This window comes from Passer domesticus, chromosome W, assembly GCF_036417665.1.
Source record: "Passer domesticus isolate bPasDom1 chromosome W, bPasDom1.hap1, whole genome shotgun sequence".
NCBI lineage: Eukaryota > Metazoa > Chordata > Aves > Passeriformes > Passeridae > Passer > Passer domesticus.
The window spans coordinates 47,280,342-47,293,169 of record NC_087511.1 but is presented as its reverse complement, the minus strand read 5'-3'; the positions used below and the strand labels follow the sequence as shown (position 1 = coordinate 47,293,169).

At 50.2% G+C, this 12,828-nt stretch overlaps 1 long non-coding RNA gene across 1 annotated transcript; it reads left to right on the top strand.

The window, feature by feature from the left end:
* Positions 1-236: 236 nt before the first annotated feature.
* On the top strand, positions 237-11,800 carry LOC135289040 (uncharacterized). The gene is made up of 2 exons (XR_010351830.1): positions 237-1,324; positions 10,468-11,800. It is a non-coding gene; the product is annotated as an uncharacterized LOC135289040 (long non-coding RNA).
* Positions 11,801-12,828: the final 1,028 nt, after the last annotated feature.

Here is a 12,828-nt window from a genome sequence, read left to right as displayed (position 1 = left end):
GCACTAAACGCGATAAGGAAACACCCAGCAATGGTTTAGGTGCAGCGTGGAAATGCGGAGTTCTCCCTGAGCAGGAATTGTAGGGCCCTGCTCAGCTCCGTTGATTGTGTTGTCTGTACAGAGGGAGCTGCAAAGGTTGCAAAGAAACGAGGGATTAGGGAAAAAGAAGTCGGGGATTTACAGCAGCTGAGCATCCAACTCTGTAAAAAATGAGATCATTTGTAAGAAAACTCAGCTGTCACCGAGCTGCCCTCGTGTCCTGTCCGTGGCTGTGTCGGGAAAGCTGCAGCAGCCAGGATGGGCCTTCCCAGGCTCCCGGAGCTGCATTCGAGTGCCAGCCTCCAGCTGGCATCTCCAGGCTGCCCGGAGAAAGGCTCTCCCTGCTGGGTACGCAGCCATGCAGCAGGGCTGCAGCGCAGCCACCAACGCAGCCAGCCCGCAGTGCCACACGCCTCGAGCTGCTGGTGCCCGGGGGACATGGCTGGCACAGGGTGCCCAGAGCAGCTGTGCCCGTCCCTGCGCCCCCAGGGGTGGCTGGGACAGTGGGAGGTGTCCCTGCCATGGCGAGAGGAGCTTTAAGGTCCTTCCAACCCAATCTCCGAGATTGTAATTTCATCACCAGGAAGTCGGGGGAAGAGGAGAGAAAGCAAAGGCGTGTTTCCCACATGGAGAACTCCACAGCAATCTGCTGGAGGAGGGATTTGGTTCTCTCCCGAAAGCCCAAACCAGCCTCGCTCGGATTTGCCAAGCACCTGTGAAAGAATGCAGCTGCAAGGCCCTGGGAAAACAATGGGAATGTGACAGTTCATTAATATGAGGCAGCGCCGAGATTGATTGGGGAAAGGCATGGATGCAGGATTCTGTGTGTGAACCCCAGTTTGGGAACTGGGACAGCTTACTGGGTCTGTCAGCAAAACAAATGGACGAGCACTGATTGCTCCAGCACTTCCTTCCTTTATTTTTCATTCCATATTCATTTGGTAGGTTGGGATTTTTCCTTGTTTTCTATTTTTTTTTTTTTTTTATAGTTTGCTCTGGCTATTTTTTTCTGGTGAAGCAAGGGTTTGGAAAGTGCAGGCAGCATTTCAAACTGTGATCTGCACAGATGGGAATGAAGGAACATTCTCCAGGCGAAAATTGTTCTCGGAGACATTTGGATGGAGCAGGATTTGTCTGTGCGCGGGGTGGAACATCCTGATTTCCAACAGGAGCAGCACAGGGCTGCTGGCCACCGAGCCAAAGGATCCCTTCTCCCATGGCACAGGCACAATAACCCACGGGAAGGGCTGTCCCATGGGAAAACCCTCAGGATCAGGCTGCTGAGGTGGGTCGTGGTGTGGTGTCCTCACAAACCTTTGCTGCTTTTAATGAGTTCGAGGTGCCCGGCGCTTTGATGAAGAGTTCCTGTCAGCACAGGCAGCAGTTACAAATGACAGGGTGGGCAGGGATGGGCTGGGCAAATCCAAACCAATTTGCTTTGCATAGATTAGCAGCTCCTAAAGAGATCCCACATTCATCTGGGAGAGGTTTTCAGGGTGCAGTGTCACAGAGAGGCTTCGCTGCCCACGTCTTGTGTTTTTTCCCCACTTCCCTCCTCCCACTTTTCCTTTCCAAACTGAATTTCCCCATTTCCAGATGCAACTGCAATATAACGTGGAAATAAAAGCAGGCAGTTAAATTATGGGAGCCCATAATCTCTCCCAAAGAAAAAGGGGGGATCGTCCAACTCCATTTCCCTGCTTACGGCTCCCCGTTGCTGCACGAGTGGTAAATACACGAGGAGCTCGGCTCATCAAATTTTTAAGCACAGGATGCACAAAGGAAGCTCCAGAGTGTCTGGAAAAGCTCGTGGCATCGGTCAAAGGCAGCTCTTGGGGCTGAGGCGTTGCCAGCTCCCCATTCATCAGCACTTGCCTTCCATCCCCGCGTTCCTTTTGTTCTCCAAACCCGAAATCTGCGCGGTTTAATTTTCCTCCTCTCACGGAATGGCTTTGCAAATGCTTAGCCTTAAGTAATAGTCAGTAAAGGCGAATTACCTTAAATCAAGCAAGGGTTATCTAATTTAGAAAATAGGAAATAGAGAGAAAATCAAACCAAATGAAATGTAAACAGGATAATTCATATCTAATCCACGGGCTTGCTCAACAGGAGGAATCTTTTAGCTGTGCTCCGTTGAGCGCCCGTTCTTAGCACAGCTCACAGGTCCTTGAGCCAAACCAACTTCCTCTTTAGGCCCTGCACTCCCAAAATCCTAAGGGAATGGCATTTCTCGTGTCCATTTTTGCTCTTATTGCAGCACCTCCAGCTGAGCTGCTCCTTCCTCAGTTTCCCTCGGTGCTTTTCTTGGCACACACCCTCTCACCTCGTGAGGATGGGACAGCACCAGGGCAGAGTTCCTATGGCAGCTAGGCAAGACACCCCATAAATCCCACACTGCCTTGGGTTGGGAGGGACTTAAAATCACCTTTTTCCACCCAGAACCACCTTCCACCACCCCGAGCCGCTCCAGTTGGACACTTCCAGCCTCTCTGGGCACCCTGTGCCGGGGCCTCCCAGCGAGGAATTCCTTCCCACAGCCCATCCCAAGCTCCCCACTTTCCCACCCTCTGTTCCCTGCCTTTTTATTTTTATTAACATGCAGAGCACCGCCGTGGCCCGGACTAATGAAGCTTATTAGAGGATCCTGGCAGCAAGCTTTCCAACTTCCTTCCAATTAGCACTCGGTGCTTCAGAGGAACCCTCGCCGCCGTACGGGGAGGTGTTTGCCAATTGCACGGCACCTTTTTCTTTTTTATTCAGCAACTTCACTTAAGATGTCCTTGTTAGATGAAAGACTCCTCAGATGCTGATTACCCCCTCCGGGTGGGTTCTGCATTGTTCTCCACGCTCAGGAGTTGGTTTGTGGGTTTGGTTTAGGTTGCAGCTTGCAGGGATCTCCTTGGTTTGTTCGGGAAGGGTTGGGGTTGGAAGGGATTTCAGGGATCATCCCATTGCCAATCTCAAATTGCCATATCTGAGTGGACTGCCCTTCCCTGGAAGTGTCCCAGGCCGGCTTGGAGCCACTGGAAGTTATCCTTGCCTGCGGAATGAAATGATGCTTAAAATCCCTTCCGACCCAGTCCACTCCAGCATTCCAGAACCTTCTCAGCCCCAAAGCCTGCAGCCAGGATTTTTGGTCCCTTCCAGTGATTCCCAAGTGACACTTTGTCCCTGGTGGCAAAACGAGGACAGTACTGGGACATCCCTTCCACCCCTGAGCACCCCAGTTCAAACTGGAACCACAGCCCCGCTCCCAGTTTTCCATCAGATTCTGAACAATTCCCAGTGATTGCTTTTCCAGTGAAACCCTAACAATGAGAATTTTTCAAGGCTAGCAACACAATTCCAGCAAACTCTCGGGGAGGCTTCGTTCCACCGTGGCAATTAAGGGAAAGGAATATCAGCAGGTCACATCTTGCTTCCGGTGCACGGGAATTGTTTTGGGAGGAAGCAGGATGGGGCTGTGCTTGGTATTTAAAGCAAACAAACCTATTTATTAAATGAGCCTGCAGAACGGGGCACGAAAGTAAAACCGTTACATTCCAGAGTCCAAATTTTCCCAAATGTTCTCGTTTTTTTTTCTTTCTCCTAACGACCGTCGTTATATTTCGATGCGGTTAATAATACAGCAGAGGTTAAATGAAACATGAAAAAGGGCTGTACATTAAAATTGAGATAACTCTTCCTTCAGTGAAGTGGAACCCAGCAGATGTAGCTGCACACTGTAATTGCTGCCTGTTTCCTGTCACTCTGATTAAGTTGCATTGTCCCTGCTCCAAGTGTAAGGAATCAGTGGCTTCCCATAGGGCACAGCATGGGACAACTGGCTTCGGCGGCAGGCAAACGGCTCCGTGCACCTCCTGCTTGTCCTGCTGCTGCTGTAGGCACACAAAATCCATTGATGACTCCGAAAATCGATGGGCTGTGCAGCGGGAGAGGCTGCGGGCCTTCCACGGGAGAGCCACTCCACTCAAGGATGGGAGCTGGCATTTTGGGAACGCTTCCGTTCCCCGCGTCACGGGGCCCAGCGAGCCCAGGGCCCGGCTGCTGGGCTGGTTCTGCTGCTCAGGAGTCACTGTGCACCTTGAAGGGCTGCTGATCTCCTCCTTCCAAAGCCACGGCATCCCAAAATGGGGACGTGAACCTCTGCAGAGCCACCTTCCCCTTGGGCACCCCTTGGGCACCCCTGAATCCCGGGCTGGAGGAGCGTTTGGAGCCTCAGAGCAGTGTGGGATGATTCCCAGGGAATGCTTCCCTTCCTCACAGATTTTAGGAAGCATCCTGAGTCATCAAATGAGCACCAAGAGGGCACGAGGGGTTTGGATTTGGATTTGGATTTGGATTTGGATTTGGGATTTGGATTTGGATTTGGATTTGAATTTGGATTTGGGATTTGGATTTGGAATTGGATTTGGATTTGGGTTTGGATTTGGATTTGGGTTTGGGTTTGGGTTTGGGTTTGGGTTTGGGTTTGGATTTGGATTTGGGTTTGGATTTGGATTTGGGTTTGGGTTTGGATTTGGATTTGGGTTTGGATTTGGGATTTGGGTTTGGGATTTGGGTTTGGGTTTGGATTTGGATTTGGGTTTGGATTTGGGTTTGGGTTTGGGATTTGGATTTGGATTTGGGTTTGGGATTTGGGTTTGGGATTTGGGTTTGGGTTTGGATTTGGATTTGGATTTGGGATTTGGATTTGGGTTTGGGTTTGGGTTTGGATTTGGATTTGGATTTGGGTTTGGTTTTGGATTTGGATTTGGATTTGGATTTGGATTTGGATTTGGGTTTGGGTTTGGATTTGGATTTGGATTTGAATTTGGGATTTAGGCACTCTCTCTCCCCTCACTGGCAGTGCCCTTCCAGCCCAACCCACCCTGGGATAGCAGGATTTGGATTTGGATTTGGATTTGGATTTGGATTTGGATTTGGATTGGGATTGGGATTGGGATTTGGATCTGGATTTGGATTTGGATTTGGATTTGGATTTGGATTTGGATTTGGATTGGGATTTGGGATTTGAATTTGGGATTTAGGCACCTCTCTCTTTTAGGGTCCCTCCCAGCCCAACCCACCCTGGGATAGCAGGATTTGGATTTGGATTTGGATCTGGATTTGGATTTGGATTTAGATTTGGGATTTAGGCACCTCTCTCTTTTAGGGTCCCTCCCAGCCCAAATCCCCCTGGGATAACAGGATTCTATAAAATCCCCTTTTGGCCCCTTCATCCCCTAGCTTTCTAAAAATGGAAATTAATATTAGAAGTCGTTCCTTAACACATGTTTATTTTCTAATTTATAGAATGTACCTATTACACTCTCCAGACACATGTGCTTGATTATAATGATTATCATATGTATTTTCCAAGGCACTCATCACCATAATATCAAATGTCATTAGAGAAATTAAGGAAGAGCAGCAGCATTCCTTCCAAGGAAAAGCCCGTTTCCTCCTTTCCCACCGCAGCAGAAACTCAGCTGATTTTCTGCCACTTTTGTTTCAGCTCCACACAAAAAAAAAAAAAAACCCAAATCCCTGGGGAAATGTGCAGCGTGAAGCCAAAATCCCGTGGCACAAACCCTGCCTGGAATCCTGCTTGCTGCTCCCAGGGATTTTTTTTTTCCTCACGGAAAGATTTCCTGATGAAAATTCTGGAGCAAAACCCAGTTTTAAACCTTGGCAGGGGATTTGCACGTGTCTTCCCCCAGGTGGATCTGGATTGCTTTAGGAGATCCCAGGGGTTTTTAGTTCAGTATTTACTTCTTGAAGCTCCAGCAGAGGAGGGAAACAGCTGGAGATGACACAGATTATTCCAGACCTGCTTGGTTTGTCTGGTGTGTGTCCAGGAGGGCACGGAGTCACAAAAAGATGCAGTTGGATTTGTCAGCGCCCTCACAGCTCCAGCATTGCCTCTCTTTATTTTAATTCATTAAAAATAAGCTCTGCTCTTCCACAGCGGCGTCACCTTCCCACTCCCAAGGTTTCAAACTTCCAGCAGCCCCGAAGGATTGAAGGTCTTGGTTTTGGGGTTTTGGCCTCTGCTCAGTGCCTTAAATCCAGGCTGTGGCGTGGGGGTGAAGCAGCAGCAGGGAGAGCTGCCTTTGGATTGCTGACTCCGACTAAATCCTTGGGTTTTTTCTTCCTTTGCGTCATTTCTGTGATTATTTTTGTGCTTCATATGCTCAAAAATCCCTGGGGAATAAGAAAAAAAAAAAACCCTCTCTTCTTTTTTTTTTTTCCTTCATGTTTTTTGCTTTGCGAGTCACTTTGTAAAGAAGCGCTTCGGTGTCTTCAGAAGGTTTGAAACCCACCTGTTCCCTGGGAGGAGAGGGGAAATGAAATCGATTGGCCCCACACCTGGGAAGAGGGATTTGGAGCCGGATTTTCACTCTCAAAGATTTCTTTCACTCGTAGAAAGAGAGCTGGGAGAGAACAGAGTGTTCCTCCTGCTCTGGCAGGGATTCCTCTCTGCCTCCGTGCATCCCTGCCATGCCAGCAGAGCTCCAGGGAAGAACTTCCCTCGGAAAAGAAGGACCAGAGCAGGGGCAAAGGGACCTGGTGGGGCTTGAGAGGACACCTGAACACTTCTGAGGTCACTTGGATAATCTAATCCTTCTCAGGGTGATATCTAGCTCCGGCAGGAACTCTTGGAAGGCTTGGAACAACATCCATCTTCATTATTTCCCACCCTCGCGTCTGTATGATTGATTCCTGCTAAATTTGGTTTAATTGCTCAGAAGGTCTTAAGGAATGACATTTGGAGAGAGCCAAACGGGATGTCTGAGCTCCCCCTGCTGCTCTGCAGCACGCAGCCACCCAGCACCCGCGGGGAACATCCCAAAGCCCGGCTTTCCCAAGCTCGGCCTTTCAGCCCCCGAGCTCATCCCGCTGTCCCAGGGTGCCCCCGGGGATCCGCAGCTCCTCTGGGCACCCTGTGCCAGGGCGCGCCACCCTCACAGGGAGGAATTTCCTCTCCAAATCCCTTCTGTCCTGCACGGAAGTGAAGGGAAAGCTGGAAGTAAATCCACATTTGTGCCCAAAAGATCAATAAGCGGGGAGAAACCCCCACAGGCGGAGGATGGCGGAGCAAATCCGACATTAACTACTCGTTATTTACACGAGCCGGTGCGTGGCCACAAAAGCCGCGGCGAGATCCCCATTTCCAAGCAGAGTTTTAATTATTCGTAAAAGCTTTCAATTGTTCAGCAGCTAATGTCATGGATTGGTCCTCGCAGTGTGAAGTGCAACCGTCCAGAACCCCCACAGTATTATAAATAGGCTTCGGAGCCGCGATTGATTGATGTTTGGCATCAGATCTATTCCTCGGAGCATGTGTATTCCTTCTGTTCACCAGTTTCCTACAAATATACCCGGGCTGATTTTTTATTCAAATCTCCCGTTTATGGCGGGTTTGGACCGTTAAATATTTCGAGGCTTTTTCGTCTCCTCTTCCGCGCGAGGCGGGGAAATCTTGCGCCCAACGCAAACAAGACGCGGAGATTTAACGCCTTCCTGGGGGGCAGAGAAAAGCTTTATTAATTATATCAAGACTCAAATAATAGTCTTCCCTGACACTAATGTTCCATCAGCTGCAAGCACGAGGATCCTGTGGGATAACTTTAGGGCCCTTCTCGGGATCCAGATTACGGCATTTATGGCTCCGTGGAAGGAGCGGTTTAATGAACGGCGCTCAGAGTTTGGAGACGGGGTCGGAGTTTTCATCCCCATTCCAGGGCGGGAAGCATCAAATAAAACCAAGTCTGGAGGGTTTTTCCAGCCAGCCCCACACGTGTTCCTCGGCTGGAGGGTTGTCCTGGGCTCTCCGAGGAGCCGCGTCTTTGCCCAAGCCTTGTTTCACTTTTCACTTATCAAATCAATCCTCGCAGATAACTTTATAGCTGGATTTTTCTGACATCGGGACTTTTGTTCCGTCCGTTGTTTTTCCCCCCGTGGATTTCGCTCTGCTCGCCCTGGTGGCTGTGATTAATTCATTTATTCATGCTTTTGCCAGAGTGGGAGTCAGGAGGCCAGACCCAATTATGTCTTATTTATTATTTGGTGTATTCCAGTCAAATCTGGAGACACGGATGAAACAATGGATGTAGATTCCTCCTCCCACTGGAAATTCTAATTGCCGGGAAAAAAACCTGTTGCTCCAGCACCCAAATGGCCCTAAAAGCAGGGGAAAGGGATGTTCCAGTGCTCGGTGGAGGCTTCAACTAGGAATTAATTTATCTCTGGTAGCACTTGACAAAGCTCAGCTCCTGATGCCTCAGCCTTTATAGTCACATCTGTTAGTTTAGAGCATTTATTGGAGGAGCCTTGACAAAGACAAAACCAGATGATGGAAATCTCATCTGTCAAAACTGTTATTAAAGCTGGGAACAGTGTGAGGTTCGGTTTCAACTGAAAGCATCATTTATATTTGATCCAGCGTTTTGCAAACAATAACGCCGGGGAAGGATTTGGGGGGCCCTCGGTGAAGAGCATGCTGCTCCTTGGGGTGCCCCGCTGGATGTGCTGCTCGGGGATGGAAAGGGAAAGTGGGGATGGGGAAGTTGGGAATGGGAATGGGATGTGGGAGAGAGGAAATGGGAAAGGGGAGAGAGGAAAAGGGAAGAAGGGAAATGGGACATGGGAGAGAGGAAATGGGACATGGGAAATGGGAAAGGGGAGATGGGAAATGGGACATGGGAAATGGGAGAGAGGAAAAGGGAAATTGGAAAAGGAAATGGGAAATGGGACATGGGAGACAGGAAAAGGGAAATGAGAAATGAGAGACAGGAAATGGGACATGGGAGACAGGAAAAGGGAAATGGGAATGGGAAAGGGGAAATGGGACATGGGAGACAGGAAAAGGGAAATGGGAATGGGAAAGGGGAAATGGGAAATGGGACATGGGAGACAGGAAAAGGGAAAAGGGAAATGGGAAAGGCAGGCTCTCAGCCGCCCCTGTGGGAGCTCCTTGCAGAGAATCCCAGAACCCTGAGGGGTGCAGGGGCCTTAAAGGAATTTCCCACAGAGCAGGGCAGGATTGGAATTTCCCATCCGAGCTGCGCCTGGCACAGGGGCTGCCCCTGCATCCCTGGCAGTGCCCGAGGGCAGGGCAGGGCTTGGAGCAGCCTGGGTGGTGGAAGAGGTACCTCTGACACCCCAGATCTCCTTTAGGACCCCTGAGTGAGCTTTCAGTGAGTCCCAACAAGGTTCACAGAGCAAGGTTTACGCGGCAGAGCCCATTTCCAGAGGCAGCATCCGAATCCCTGCGCTGCCATTGCCGCCGCTGACGGCTGAATGGAGCTAATGATGGGGAGATCTCTGAGGAGTCAGCCCGGCACGTGGGAATGGTGTTTTCCAAACGCTCAGCATTAACCTAACTCTGCTCCACTGGAGTAAAACCCTGCCTGACTTTGGTGGCAGCAGAGTGCTCCCGTCCCTGCAGGAAGAGCCCACATTCCCTGGGAGCCCTTCCCGAGCGTCGTGCTCCAAGAGCCAGCAGCCCTCAGATATTCCAAAAAAACCCTGACATTCAGCTGTCAAGGTTTCCTTAAATTAATTTCCACTAACTAGACAAGGCCTTCCATTGTAATATTTTATCTAATTTATATTCCAAATATTTCCAAATCCAAGGCGCTCCGCTTGCCGCTTTAAAACTGGAAATTTGATTTTTTCCATAATTTATGTCTTTATTCCTCCCTGATCTCCTTACAGTAGCACTTTGTGGATTTGTAGGATCTGTGGGATTTGGGATAGCTGACATTTCCTACATGTATCCCATCCCTGGAAGTGTTCTGGGCAGGACTTTGGGAAGGTGTGGAATGAAAAGATCCTTAAGGTCCCTTCCCACCCAAACCATGCCGAGCTCCAGGGGCAGACAGGGAGCAGGGAAAGGAAGGAATCTCAAATCCCTATTTCAGGAAGCAGCCGAGCAGATCCACATCCTTGCCCATCCGTAAATCTTCGGATTCCTCGGGATGGGCTCCGGCTGCCTCCTACTCGTGCCTTTCTATCCTTAGCAGGATTCACAGGCTTTCAGCTCGCTCACACTTCTCGCTGTCTAATCTTAGCGCCGCTGCCAGCTTCGGAGAGGCTCCGAGCTCCAGGGTCTCTCACTTGTGTGCAGGCTCTTTCTGGGCCACGGCCAAGTAGGTGAAAAACTCGGCGAGGGGGGAAGGGGAGAGCTGGGATTGCTCTCAGATGGTGAAGGCTGGAGATAAACCCGGGATCCTGAGGGGGTTGGGTCAGCAGGAGATGGCAGCTGGTGGCTGAGGGACACCTGGACGTCGTGATCTTCGTTCTGGGGGGATTTTCGGCACGCGCTCCAGCACATTCCCCGTGTTTGGAGCTGGCTCGGTGCTTCCAGCTTGGCTGATTGCACGAGCCACAAGCTGCTCCTCTTGTCGAGTGTCTCCTGCTTTGTCTCTGTTTGTTCCCAAGGGTGTCTGGGGAGCTTGGATCAACTTCCAGAGCCAAACAGCTCTTCCCCAAATAGAGCCTTCCAAGGTGGAAGCCATTCCTGCATCCATCCCGTTGTCCACACAAACTGGAATGGTTCAAGGCCAGCCTGGGGTGGTGGAAAGGTGTCCCTGTGATGTTCCTCAAGGTCAAAGGCGGAAGCCATTCCTGCGTCCATCCCGTTGTCCACAGGAACTGGAATGGTTCAAGGCCAGCTTGGGGTGGTGGAAAGGTGTCCCCGTGATGTTCCTCAAGGTCCCTGCCAGGTCAAGCTCTTCCCCAAATGAAGCCTTGCAAGGTGGAAGCCATCCCTGCATCCATCCCATTGCCCACACAAACTGGAATTGTTCAGGGCCAGCGTGGGACAGTGGTGGAAAGGTGTCCCCATGATGTTCCTCAAGGTCAAAGGTGGAAGCCATTCCTGCGTCCATCCCGTTGCTCACACAAACTGGAATGGTTCAAGGCCAGCTTGGGGTGGTGGAAAGGTGTCCCTGTGATGTTCCTCAAGGTCAAAGGTGGAAGCCATTCCTGCGTCCATCCCGTTGCCCACACAAACTGGAATGGTTCAAGGCCAGCTTGGGGTGGTGGAAAGGTGTCCCCGTGATGTTCCTCAAGGTCCCTGCCAGGTCAAGCTCTTGGCACACGGGTGCAGGGAGGGTGGCACCACCACTGCCACCCTCAGCAAAGCTCAGGAGAAGCCTCCAGGGATTTGGCAGAGCTGCTGCTCCTCGCTGAGCTGGGTTTGCCGCATTCTGAATTCCCACATCTCCTCGTTCCCATGGCTGGGATGACGTTGGGCCGGCGTGATTCATGCTGTCAGGAGTTTATTTTGGGATGAGTACCCACCCGGAGGATGGAGATGAAGGGAAAAACTGCCAACTTCAAAGGAGGAGAAGTTTGGATTTCCCAAAGGAGTGGTCAGGTCTGGAGCAGGTGGAATTTCTGAATTTCTGGAATTTTTCACAGATTTATCCATGTTTTACACCCAGAAGAGGCTGAAAATTGCAACTCTGACCAAATAAATGCTGAAAGAGCTCTGTCTCTCCAAAATAAACCAGGTGATGATTCTGAAATCCGTGTCCTGACTTTCAGAAGTGCTTCGAGGTGGGATGATCCACTGGGATGGAAATTCTGCTGCAAATCAGGATAAATGCAGAGTGACATGGCTGGAGACAGCAGCCACTCACAGGGAGCAGTGGGCAGAATTTTATAATCCTATCCCAAAGGATAAATCCCAGCAAACAGAAATATTTCATTGTTCATTTCCCCATCTCAAGAAAAAGTGGGAATTCGATTAAAATAATAATAAATTTGTTGTGTTTGTGCTGCTCCTAAACTCGCCGGCCTGGGAGGAAATGCCTTGTTCAGCCTCATTCTCGGGGTGTTTGGCTCATGAAAACCCCATCCAACCTCGATTTTGGAATCATAAAATCCCCCTGGAATATTTATTCACGAGACACGTGCAGCTCCGAGCTTGCTGAAAGAGCCTTTGTGAAAATGAAGTTTGCAGAACAGCGAGGAATATTGTCAAAAATCCAGGGAGCGGAATTCGATTCCCCGTTTTCCTGAGCTCGGTGGGGCTGTGTGCTTTGGGTCGTAACGTAATGGGTTTTTTTTGCTAATTAAGCACTGAGACCAGCCTGGAATTAGCAAAGAGGAAGTCGGGGTAATGGAAAAGAGGGAACGCAGACCCTGCTGGGTTACATCATCCCCTTGCTGCCAAAAATTCAGCTCTGCTCAGAGCAGGGAGGGAAAAGCCACCAGATCCCTTAGTGCCGACCCTTTTGTAGGGATAACATTCATGGAATCCCAAAATCCTGGAATGGTTTGGCTTGGAGGAGACCCCAAAGCTCATCCAGGTCCTTCCACACCTTCACCATGGAAGCAGCCACAGCTTCCATGGGAGCCTTAGAACCTCTTCCCTAAATCCAATTCCCAAAGTTTCAAACCCCAAATCCCTGCCCTGAGGCCCTGGGAGCCTTTTCCTCCTTCACCCTTAGAACCTCTTCCCTAAATCCAATTAAATCCCTTTCCCAAAGTTTCAAACCCCAAATCCCTGGGAGCCTTTTCCACCTTCACCCTTAGAACCTTATTCCCTAAATCCAATTAAATCCCTTTCCCAAAGTTTCAAACCCCAAATCCCTGCCCTGAGGGATGCAGTGATGGTGGGGAAAACCCAACTCCCTGTACCCGAATTTTTCCCTGTCCCCGAATTTTTCGGTTGGAATCTGTGGGATGGGGTTGGGATCTGTGGGATGGGGCTGGAATCTGTGGGATGGGGCTGGAATCTGTGAGATGGGTTGGAATCTTTAGGATGGGGCTGGAATCTGTAGGATGGGGCAG